Source organism: Cervus elaphus, chromosome 12 (assembly GCF_910594005.1).
Source record: "Cervus elaphus chromosome 12, mCerEla1.1, whole genome shotgun sequence".
Lineage (NCBI taxonomy): Eukaryota > Metazoa > Chordata > Mammalia > Artiodactyla > Cervidae > Cervus > Cervus elaphus.
Genome location: NC_057826.1, coordinates 99,004,763 through 99,016,953, shown reverse-complemented (window position 1 = coordinate 99,016,953; position 12,191 = coordinate 99,004,763). Strand labels below are relative to the sequence as shown.

At 46.5% G+C, this 12,191-nt stretch overlaps 1 long non-coding RNA gene across 1 annotated transcript in view; it reads right to left on the bottom strand.

Moving 5' to 3' along the window:
* Positions 1-410: 410 nt before the first annotated feature.
* Positions 411-12,191, bottom strand: part of LOC122705918 — a 30,085-nt gene continuing 18,304 nt past the window's right edge. The window contains exons 2-3 of the long non-coding RNA XR_006344193.1: positions 2,318-2,422; positions 411-522 (exon numbers count right to left, since the gene is read on the bottom strand). This is a non-coding gene — a long non-coding RNA (uncharacterized LOC122705918). The remainder of the gene's footprint in view (positions 523-2,317; positions 2,423-12,191) is intronic.

Here is a 12,191-nt window from a genome sequence, read left to right as displayed (position 1 = left end):
GGGGCTGTGGGCTGGTTCCCCGGGAAAGTGACCATGTTTTGGGTAAAACACATTGCGGTATTTGGTGTGAATGTAGAAAATTTTGTACCACTATTTAAAGTAGACACATTTGAAATTTTACTAGAAAGTAAGTTACTTTTCAATACAGCCATGTAAGTCACATGCCAGAAAATCAGAGATGACATCGAACATTGCAATAGAGGCCAAGACTTAACCTAACCAAATTCAGCTAAAGTAGTTTGCTGCTAATTGCCTTGTACTAGTCCACATGGTATTAAAATGCACCATAGGAAGAGTACATTAGTAGACACCATGCCCTGGGTGCTGTGGATGACCAGATGGAACTGAAACTATGAGATGTCTTAATTCTAGTTTTCCGCATAACACTACACCAAAGCAACTGTCAGAACTAAAAAGTGAATTCACGGACTTGCCTGGCAGTTCAGTGGTTAAGACTGCACTTCCACTGCAGGGGGTACAGGTTTGATCCTTGGTCAGGGAACTAAGATCCAACATGTCGAGCTGCGGGGCCAAAAAAAAAAAAAAGAAAGTCAGCAGAACTGCAAGATTATTTGTGATTCTCTACACTAATAATGACCTATCAGAAAGAGAAATTAAGAAAATAATTCCTTTTACAATTGCATCCCCTCCCCCACATAACTAGAAATCTAACCAAGGACTTGAAAGACCTGCAAGCTAAAAACTACAAGACAATGATCAAAGAAACTGAATGGACACAAGTAAAAAGATATCCCATGCTTATGGGTGAAAATACCATTAAAATATCCATTCTAAACAAAGCAATGTACACATTCATGCAATCACTGCCAACATTTCAATGACATTTTTCACAGAAACAAAAGCAATCTTCACATCTGTGTGGAGCCACAAAGGAACCAGAAGAGCCAAACGGATCCTGAGAAAGCGGAACAGGCTGGTGGCCTGTCTATCCCTGACTTCAATCTAGAGTATGGACCTAAAGTCACCAGAAAACATGTGGAATTGGCACAGAAATAGTCAAGAGAGCTCAGAAGCAAGCCTACAGGTGCATGGTAATTAATTTACAAGAAAGGAACTAAGAACAAACACGTGGGAAAGGACAGTCCCCCGCCCCCCCAATAAACCATGCTGGGAAAAATGGAAACCACACACCAAGGAACAATATAGGACACCATCTTATACTACAGACAAAAACTGACTAAAATCCCGCAACTTTCCACATCAAGCCCTAACAGTCTTGGGTCCTCTTAAGACAGATTTTCAGCAACAGCCACACACAGAAGCTTCTTCCCAATTTTCCTCACTTTTTCTTTCAGCAGCACATCGTTGCAGGAATCTTGAGGAAATCAGACTCCCGTCAGACTCAACTGAACCCCACAATGTCCCAAAGCTGAAGCACCAATGGGTTCTGAGGAGATCAGAGTCCTGTCAGCCTCAACTGAACCCCACAATGCCCCAAAATTGAAGTCCTAGTGGATCCTGAGGAGACTAGATTCCATCAGCCAAAACTAAACCCCATAATGCCCCAAAGCCAAAATACAATGGATCCTGTGGTGACCCATCTCCTGTCAGCCTGAACTGAACCCCACAATGTCACAAAGCTGAACCCCCATAAGGTCCTGAGGAGATCAAATTCTATCAGCCTGAACTGAACCCCACAATGCCCCCAAACTGAAGCCCCAGTGGGTTCTGAGGAGACCAGATTCCGTCTGCCTGAACTGAACCTCACAGTATCCCGAAGCTGAAGCCCTAGTGGGTCCTGAGGAGAGCAGAGTGCTGTCAGTGGCCACCAACAGCCAGGTGCTCCAGCAGAGTGGGGAGCTCCCCCTGGGGTGAGGGGAGTGTCAGGGACGTGGGCTCTTCATTATCACGAACAGGCATGATCAAGAAGGTTGGCAGGGGCCAGGGCAAAGGCAAGGGAGCCGAGCTCCAGCTCCAAATATTCTAAGTCCCCACTTTCTGAGATTGCATGACCTACATGATCCAGACTTTGCAAGGAGCAAGCTGAGTTACAGAGGCAGAGGGAGCAGGAGGTGATGTAAAATTTTAACGTTTCCTCTTCAGGTTCAGAAAGACGAAGACCTCCCAGGTTCCCAGGTCCTTGTGCCCCAGTGACTGTGAGCTCTTCCTCCTGGGTGTATGACCAACCCCCACACTAAGTCCCCTCTACACCCATGGCCCTGGCCCAAGCCTAACCTCCCCCTCAGGCCCTGATCAAGCTCCCCGCTCCCACTGTGCATCTCACATCCCACCCCAACGTGGTCGTTTTGAAGCCTAAACAAGACCATACTCCTCTCCTCCCTGTGATTCCCCTCACCTGATGAAGCCAGGCCTTCATCCGTTCCAGGTGACTCCAAGGGCCTCATTCTCTCCATGTGTGTGGCCGCTCTCTGTGCCGTCTTTATGGGCCTGTGGTGATCTCCTAAAATGAGGGTTATTTGATACAGAGAGAATGGGGTAAATGGTGGCCACCAAAGATGTGTCCCCCCAGAACAGGGCCGTATCTGGGAAAAGAGTCTTTGTAGATGTAGTTAAGGATAGCAAGGTAAGGTCATCTAGGGTTAGGGTGACCTTTAATCCAACTGACAGACTCCTTCAAAGAGATGAAAGAGGACACAAAGGGGAAGCCTCTTAAAGGCAGAGGCAGAGATGAGAGGGAGGGTGCCACAAGCCCAGGGACCCCTGGAGCCCCTGAAGTTGGAAAAGGCAGGAATGATCCTATCCTGGAGCCTCTGGAGGGTCCTCAGCCCTGTGCCACCTTGATTGCCGATGTCTGGTCTCCAGGACTGGGGGAGGATGAACTCCTGTTGTTTTAAACCACCCAGCTTGTGATCATGTTAGAGAAGCCACAGAGCAGCCACACAGACCCTGCTCTGTAGGATCCTAGAAATGTGGGTCTCATTAAAGCAGATGAAGGGTGGATTACAGAACCCTTCAAATCAGCACTGGGCCCTCAGAAATGAGAAAGCAGTGGCTGGGCTCCAGAATGTTGAGGGGTCAAGTCTGGAGCCTGTGCCTAGGGGTACTGGATGCACACGCCTCCCCAGGTTCTTACACCAGTACATGTGGTGTAACATCTCAGTCCTGATGAAGGACATTTAATATCAATGGCCACATTGCTAATTAAGAAGCCACCAGTTGCACAGGTGAAAGCCCAATTAGGGCACTTGCTTCAGGGATGAGCAATTCTGAAGATGGTCAGGGATGGGGACCTACTCATGTGTAGCCAGCAGCCCTTGCACATACTCCACCCCCTCCCCTCCCAAGGAGGGTCCTCAGTGGGATGCTGGGAGACTCCACGGAGTCATCTCTAAGTAAATGCTGGCTGACCCCCAGGCTAGCCATTCCTGAAACTCATCCACCCTTCACAGATAAAACACTTGAATATGTGCAAAGACCTCACAGGCTGGAGAAAAGTGGAGCCACTCCAGCGACAGCATGCTTACTGACGTGGCTGCTGTAGGTCAGGCAGGATGGTCCTGGCCTGGGTGACCTGGAAGCTTTGCACTTTCCTACCTGAGTTACTCCTCCTGTCCTGCTCCCATTGCCTGTTTTCTCGCTTCCTCATCTCTGCCTGAGAAGATTTCCAACAGCAGGAACAGGCGACACAGCCCATCCTTAGCAAGTGACAGCCTAGCACCTCCTGCAGAAGGTCCAGCAGAGCCCAACACAGACCCAATCCCCCGAAACACCATGGGCCCTCACTATCTCTTACCAAGCCAGCCCTGCAAGATCTAAGCAGAAAGACAGCATCAGGTACAGCTGCAGGCACTTGAGGGGATTTATATAGACCTCAACCCAGGCACATATCCAAAGGCAGGCCAGTCAGTTCAGCCAGTCTGCCCACCTGGGCTTGTGGTTTCAGAAAATGGGCCTCGTTGTCCTGGCCAGGGTTCCAGGAACAGGTGTGGGTCCTTTGGATCAGGATGGATATGGGGCTGCTGCTCTGACTTGTTTTCTAATCTTTTTATCTGACCTATAAGTGGGAGAGGATTTCAGGAAGGCCTTCTTCTAATGAGAGGGACCCAGGGGTCAGGGAGAGGATGGGTGGTGGGTGGAGACAGACTCAGTGCCCAGGTGCTATGGGACCCTCTGGAAAACCTGCTGGAAGGAGGCTGCAACCAGTGAAGCCCAAGGTCACAAAGCTATCCTGAAGCTGCTGTATGTTACCTCAGGTCCTCCTCTGAGGGTATCAAGGTCAGATCTGTCCAACAGAGGAGCTGGGGGCTCTTTGCAATGAGGGCTCTGTGCACAGTTCCTGGGTGCTGAGCCCTGCAGGGTACCTGCCCAGGTGAGCCCCATATCCTGGGAGGCACCTGCCCATAAGAACCATGTATCCTGGGAGGGGCGAGTGAACAAGTATTCTCTCTGTGCAGTCATCACAGAGTAGCTTAGTGACTCTCACGTGGGCAGTGCTGGAATTAGATGAGAACAAGGACATGTTGGGGGACGTTCCCTGAAACGCCCCCAGGCCCGTCCAGAGTGAAGAGCTCAGTAGGTGGGTACTGGTTGCTGTGCTGGACTGGGAGGCTTCATGGGTGCCTCTTGTTTCTTCACCTGACACCACAGAGGCCTCTGCAGGACACAGAAGACAGCCTGCCCAGGGACGGTGGGAGCTCCTGGTGACCAGGCACTGGACGTGAGAGGGAAGGACCAGGCTGAGGGGGCCTTTCTGCTCTGAGCTGGGAGTGGACAAGCAAGTGGTGAGTGTGATCCAGGAAAGTGGCCCTGGTGATGGGAGGCTTGTTGAGGCCGTCTGAGCACGAGTTGGAAAAGAATGTCCAGACATAGAGCATTTCAGAAGGGAGTGAGTTTGTATTAAGAACAAGGAGCAGAGATAGTGTGGACACTGTGAGCTCAGGGGGCCAACCACCTGACAGACTAGGGAAAGTTGACTGATTTCCTGGGTTAAGAGCCAATTTTTACAGTTTCAAGACAAAGAAAATTCCTGCTGGAAGGTTGATATTAGGTGATTGGGTGGGGTACCATAGGGTGTTTACTGGAGTGGGCATCTTTGCCTGGTAGGGAGTCAGGAAGCTCATTAGCGATGATCAGGTGCTTTTGGTAACAGTTGCAAAGGGGGCCCAGTCAGATTCACAGGTGACCTTGGTTCTGGGCCCCACTTCTATGGCCTTGGTGTGAGGCCTCCCAGCTGTGGCCTTGGGGAAGGAGTCACCTCAACAAGACTGACCCTGCTTCAGAGTAAAAGTTCCATCAAGTTTTCTCTGCAGGAGAGATCTAGTGATCCTAGATCTGTTCGGAAAAGTCTTGGACACTGCAGGGACACATACTGAGTGTGAACCTGGATATTGAACCTTGTTGGCAAAACTCACCTTTTCTCTCTGTTGGCATTAAAAGGGTGTGGGCTGACAGCTGCCTGAGAATCCATCCAATGGACAATTTCCTACTTATGACATAAATGGGTTTGGTCAAATTATTTCTATTTCTATGCAAACAGGCAGCTTGCAACTCCTTGTGGCAGGATCATTTCCAATAGATTGTCAACTAATCAAGGTAACAACATTATGGCACTCAGCATTTTAGATAATTTCCTAAGCCTTTTTCCTGAGGGACAGACCCAATATGAGCTAGGAATATGTTCAAAAGGCTCGGAAAGTGCAGGAAAATACACTGGCTGACTGGAAATTAGGGTCTCTGTGCAAACCTGGAGTTCTGACATCTTACAATCTAGACAGTTCCTGATAGACAGATGCATGAAAAACACTCTACTTTTATGTTTTTCTTTCATCAAAGAAACATAGATTTCCTAGCATTCTGTGTGCTGAGAGTAACTCACTGCTCTAAAACGCTTGCTTGGATTTCATTTTTCAGTAAGAACTTCCCCTGACTGAGTTACAGTCAGGACGGTCGCACACTCACAGGGAAAAAGCAAACTAACATCCAAACGTTTGTTCCATCAGGTTTTCTCTGTAGGAGAGATCCAGTGATCCTAGGTCTGTCTGGAAAATGCTTGGATACTGCATGGACACATACTGAGTGTGAAGCTGGATCCTGGACCTTGTTGGCTAAATCAGCATTTTCTTTCAGGTGGTCCTAAAATGGTGCAGAGTAGCAACTGCCTGAAGATCCATCCAGTTGCTGTTTTCTTACTTGTAACAGCAATATCTTTGGTCAGACCTCTTGGATTTCTGCAGCAAACATGGGACTTTCAATTCCTTGCCACTGAATCATTTCCAATGGCAGGTAAACTCATTAGGTAACCAGACTAGATGGCACTCAGCACTCTCAGACACACTCTTACAGCCTGTTTCTTCATAGGCAGTCCCAGGAGGACCTAGGAATGGGTTTGCTAGTATCAGAAATGCGAGGAAACATACTGGCTGTGACTCTGAAAATTAGGCAGTCTGTGCAAATCTGGAGTTTTAACATTTTAGAATCTAGACAGTTTCTGATAGATGTCTGAAATACACTCTTTTTTATTTTTTGCCTTTCATTCATCAAAGAAACATAGATTTCACAGCATATGTTTGCTGAGAGTGACAGACTGCTTGGAAATTCTTGCCTGGAGGTCATTTTGAAGTAACAATTTCCCCTCCCCTGTGTTACCATGGGAAATGCCCCCACACTGACAGAGAAAAGTAAACAAATGTCAAAACATCTGTTCCATGAAGTCCCCTGTAGGAGGGATCCAGTGATCCTAAGTCTGTCTGGAAAATTCTTGGATAGTGCTTGGACACATGCTCAGTGTGAACCTGGATTCTGGACCTTGTTGGCAAATTAGAATTTTCTCTGTGTTGGCCACAGTAGGCTGGGGTTTAGCAACGCCTTGAAAATCAGTACAATTGTTTTTTTCCCACTAACGACAGCAATAGCTTTGGTCAAAACACTGGAATTTCTGAAGCAAGCAGGCAGCGTGCAACTCCTTGTGGCAAGATCATTTCCATTGGAATGCCAATTAAACTACTTAAAAACAGTATGGCACTCAGCTGTGTCAGACACACTCCTCCAGACTCTTTCCTCATGGGGAGTCCCAGTAAGATAGAGTACTGTGCTCATGAACCATGGAAAGTTCAGGGAAACTTACTGGCTGTGTCTCAGGAATTTAGGGCATCTGTGGAAGCGTGGTCTTCTCACATCTTAGAATCCAGACAGCAGTCATGGAAAGAGAGATGCCTGAAGAGCACCCTATTCATTGCCGCTCATTCCACAAGTGAACACAGGTGTCCCAGCATTCTGTTTGCTGAGAGTAACCCGCTAAGTGAAACCCTTGCCTGGAAGTCATTTTTAGGTAAAAATTTCCCCTCACGTGTGTTACAGTAGGGAAGGCTTCCACACTCATAAGGAAAAGCAAGCAAACATCAAAATGTCTCTTCCATCAATTTTTCTCTGTCCGAAGGATCCAATGGTCCCAGGTCTCTCTGGAAATTTCTTGGATACTGCAAGGGAAACATACTGACTGTGAACCTGAATATTTGACCTTCTTGGCAAAATTAGCATTGTCTCTCTTTTGGCACTAACAGGATGTGCGCTGGCAGCTGCCTGATAATCCATCCAATTGATATTTTCCTACTTCTGACATCAATAGGTTTGGTCAAATCTTTCAGATTTCTGACACAAGCAGGTGGCTTGCAACCCCATTGGGCTGGATCATTTCCATTAAAATGTCAAATAATCTAGGTAACAACAGTATGACTCTCAGCACTCTTAGACAATTTCACAGCCTGTTTCCTCTGAATCAGACCCAATAGGAGCCAGGAATGTGTTCATAAGGCTCTGAAAGTGCAATGAAACATACTGGCTATGACTTTGGAAATTAGGGCCTGTGTGCAAACCTGGAGTTCTCACATCTTAAACTTTAGATAGTTCCTGATAGATAGATGCCTGAAAAACACCCTCTTTTATGTCTTTCGTGCATTGAAGTAACATAGTTATTCCAGATTTCTGTGTGATGAGAGTAACACACTGGTTGAAAATCCTTGCTTGAAGGTGATTTTTCAGTAACAATTTCCCATGACTGTGTTACTGTAGGGAAGACCCCCAAACTCACAGGAAAAAGAAAACAAACAACCAAATGTCTGTTCTATCAAGTTTTCTCTTTAGGAGAGATCCAATGATCCTCTGTCTGTCTGGAAAATTCTTGGATACTACAGGGACACATACTGAGTGTGAATCTGCATCCTTGAATTTGTTGGCAAAATTAGCAAATTTTGTCGGTTGGATCTAAAAGAGTGTGGCCTTAGCAACTGCCTGAAAATCCATCCAATTGCTCTCTTCTTAATAATGACAGTGATAACATTGGTCAAACCTTTGAGATTTCTAAAGCAAGCAGCCGGCTCGCTACTCCTATCTGCTGGCCAACTTCCAGTGGAATGTCACCTCATCTAGTTAAGCACTGTATGGCACCCAGCCCTCTCAGACATACTCCTGCATCCTGTTTCCTCATGGGCAGTCCCAGTTTGAATAAGGAATGTGTTTAAAGCCTTGGAAGGTGCAGGGAAACACAGTGCCCTAACTCTGGAAGTTAGGACCCTGGGAAAGCCTTGAAGTCTCATGCCTTGGGTTCTAGACAGTTCCTGATAGATAGAGGCCTAAAAATACACTCCGTATGGATGCCTTTCCTTCCTCGAAGGAACATAGCTTTCCCAACATTCTGTGTGCTGAGAGTCACACGGTGCTTGAAAACACTTGCTTGTAGGTCATTGGTCAGTAGAAAATTCCCCTGAAGGTGCAATGGTAGGGAAGGCTCCCACACTCACGGGGAAAGGCAAACCAACATCCAAACATGTACTCCATCACATTTTGTCTTTAGGTGCGATCAAGTGAGCCTAGGTCTGTCTGGAAAATTCGTGGGTATTGTGGGGACACATCATGAGTGTGAACTTGTATATATGAACTTGGTGGCAAAATTCTCATTTTTATCTCCCACACTCATTTTGGGACCACATTGGTTCTAAAATGGTGCAGTATAGCAAATGCTTGAAAATCCATCCAATTACTGTTTTCTTACTTTTGACAGGGATAGATTTGTCCACCCTTCGGAATTTCTGAAGCAAGCAGGTTGCTCACCACTCCAGCCACTAGCCGGTTTCCATTGTATTGGCACCTCATGCAGGTAAGCACAGTATGCTGCCCAACACACTCGGATACACTCCTGCAGCCTGTTTCTTCAGGAGCAGTCCCAGCATATACTTGGAAAGTGTTTACAAGGCTTGAAAAGTTCATGGAAACACATTGTCCTGACTCTGGGTGTTAGGATCCTTAGGAAAGACTGAAGGTCTCACGACTTAGAATGTAGACAGTTCCTGATAGATAGAGGGCTGAAAGCACTCTCTGTTGATGCATTTCTTTTCTAGAAGGAACATAACTTTCCAAACATTTTGTGTGCAGAGAGACACACACGGCTTGAATATGCTGGCATGGAGGTCATTTTTCAGTAGCACTTTCCCCTGATGGTGTGACCATGGGTATGCTGCACTCCCCATTCATAGAGAAAGACAAATTAGCATCCAAACGTCTGTTCCATCACATTTTCTCAGTAGGATCGATCCACTGAGACTAGTTCTGTCTGGAAACTTTGTGGATACTGCATGGAGACACCCTGAGTCTGGACATGGATACCGGATTTTGGGGGCAAAAATAACATTTTTTCTCTTGATTTGGGAAAATGCTACGGCCTTGCAACTGCTTGGAAATCCATCCAATTGCTGTTTTCTTCCTTCTGACAATGATAGCTTTGGTCCATCCTTTGGGATTTCTGAATCAAGCAGGCGACTCACCACTCCTAGCCTCTGGCCCATTCCCAGGGGAATGTCATCTCATCTAGGTAAGCACAGTATGGTAGCATACACTCTCAGACACTCTCCTACAGTCTGTTTCCTCACGGGCAGTCCCTATATGAGCTAGGATGTCTTTGGGAGGCTTGGAAAGTGCAGGAAAATCAGTGCCTTGACTCTGGTAGTTAGGTCCCCTGGACAAGCCTGGAGGTCAATGTTAGATTCTAGACAGTTCCTAATAGATATAGGCCTAATAACACACTCTCTGTTGATGCCTTTTCTTCCTTGAAGAAACATACTTTCCCCTGCATTCTCTGTGCTGAGAGTCACACACTGCTTGAAAACGCTCTTTGGAGGTCATTTTTCAGTAGAAACTTCCCCTGACAGTGTAACCTTAGGGAAGGCCCCCACACTCACTGGAAAAGGCAAACCAACATCCGAACTTCTGTTGCATCACATTTTGTCTCTAGGAGTGATCCAGAGAACCTAGGTCTGTCTGGAAAATCGTGTATACTGCAGGACCACATCCTAAGTGTGAACCTGGATACCGGAACTGGTGACACAATTCACATTTTTCTTTTCGTTTGTCCTAAAACTGTGTGGCCTGGCACCTGCTTGAAAATCCATCTGATTGCTGTTTTCTTACTTTGAAGAGCAATAACTTTGGTTCACCCTTTGGGATTTCTGAAGCAAGCAAGCAGATCACCACTCCTAGTCACGGGCCTATTTCCAGTGGAATGTCACCTTATCTAAGTAAGCACATAATGGCCCCTCTGTATACTCAGACACACTCCCACAGTTTGTGTCCTCATGGACAGTCCCAGTGTGACCTAGGAATATGTTTACAAAGCATTTAAAGGGCAGGGAAGACACTGCCCTGACTCTGGAAGTTCAGTTCTCTGGGAAGGCTGGAGGGCTCTCTTGTTAGAATCAAGACAGTTCTTCATAGATAGAGGCCTGAAAACACACTCTCTGTTGATACCCTTCCTTCCTCGAAGAAACAGTACTTTCCCAGTATTCTGTGAACTGAGAGTCACACATTGCTTGAAACCGTTTGCTTGCAGGTCATTTTTCAGTAGCAATTTCTTGTGATGTTGTGACAGTAAGGATGTCCCCCACACTCACAGGGTAAGGCAATCCAAGATCCAAACATCTGTTCCATCACATTTTCTCTATAGGAGCAGCCAGTGAGCCTAGGTCTTTGTGAAATATGGGTAGATACAGCAGAGACACCTCCTGAGTCTGACAGTGGATGCCGGACCTTGATGGCCAAATTTGCAACTCCTAGAAAATCCATACAATTTTCAATGGAATGTCACCTCACCTGGGTAACAACAGTATGGCACCCAGCAGTCGGAACACATTCCTGCAGCCTGTTTCCTCATGGGCAGTTCTGGGATGATGTAGGAAGGTGGCTAAAAGCCTGGGCTAGTGCAGGGATACACACTGCCCTGACTCTGCAAGTTAGGTCCTCAGGGTAAGACTAGAGGTCTCACATCTTAGAATCTAGACAATTCTTGATAGATAAAGGACTGAAAATTCATTCTCTGCTGATGCCTTTCTTTCCTTGAAGGAACATTGTTTTCCCAACATTCTGCTTCCTGAGTGTCACACACTTGCTTGGAGGTCATTTATCACTAAGAATTTCCCCTGAAGATGTGACTGGAGGGAAAGCCCCACAAACACAGTAAAAGGGAACCACATTCAAATGTCTGTTCCATCACGTTTGCTCTGTAGGTGAGATAGTGAGCCTAGTCCTATCTGGAAAATTCTTGGATACTGCAGGGACACATCCTGAATGTGAATCTTGATAGCGGATCTTGGTGGCAAAATTAGCATTATTCTCTCCATTGGGCTTAAAACGTTGTGGCCTAACAACTGCTTGAAACTTCATTTAATACCTGTTTTCTTACTTCTGACAATGATAGCTTTGTTCCACCTCTCTGGATTTCTGAAGCAACAGGCGGTTCATAACTCCTAGTCCCTGACCCATTTCCAGTGGAATGTCAGTTCATTTGGTAAGGACAGAATGACACACAGCACACACGGACACTCTTCCATAGCCTGTTTCATCATGGGCATTCCTGAGTGATCTTGGAATGTGCTTACAAGGCTCAGAATTTGCAGGGAAACACTGCCCAGACTCTGGAAGATGGGTCCTCTGGACAAGCCTGGAGATCTCACATCTTAGAATATAGACAGATCCTGATAGATAGAGGCCTGAAAACACACTCTCTACTGATGCCTTTCCTTCCTCGAATGAACACAGCTTTCCCAGCATTCTGTGTGCTGAGAGTCACATACTGCTTGAAAATGCTTGCCTGAAAGTCATTTTTCAGCAGCAATTTCCCTTGATGGTTTGACCATAGGGAAGTCCACCACACTCACAGGAAAAGGCAAAACATCATCTAAACGTCTGTTCCATCATGTTTCTCTGTAGGAGAGATCCTAGGGTTA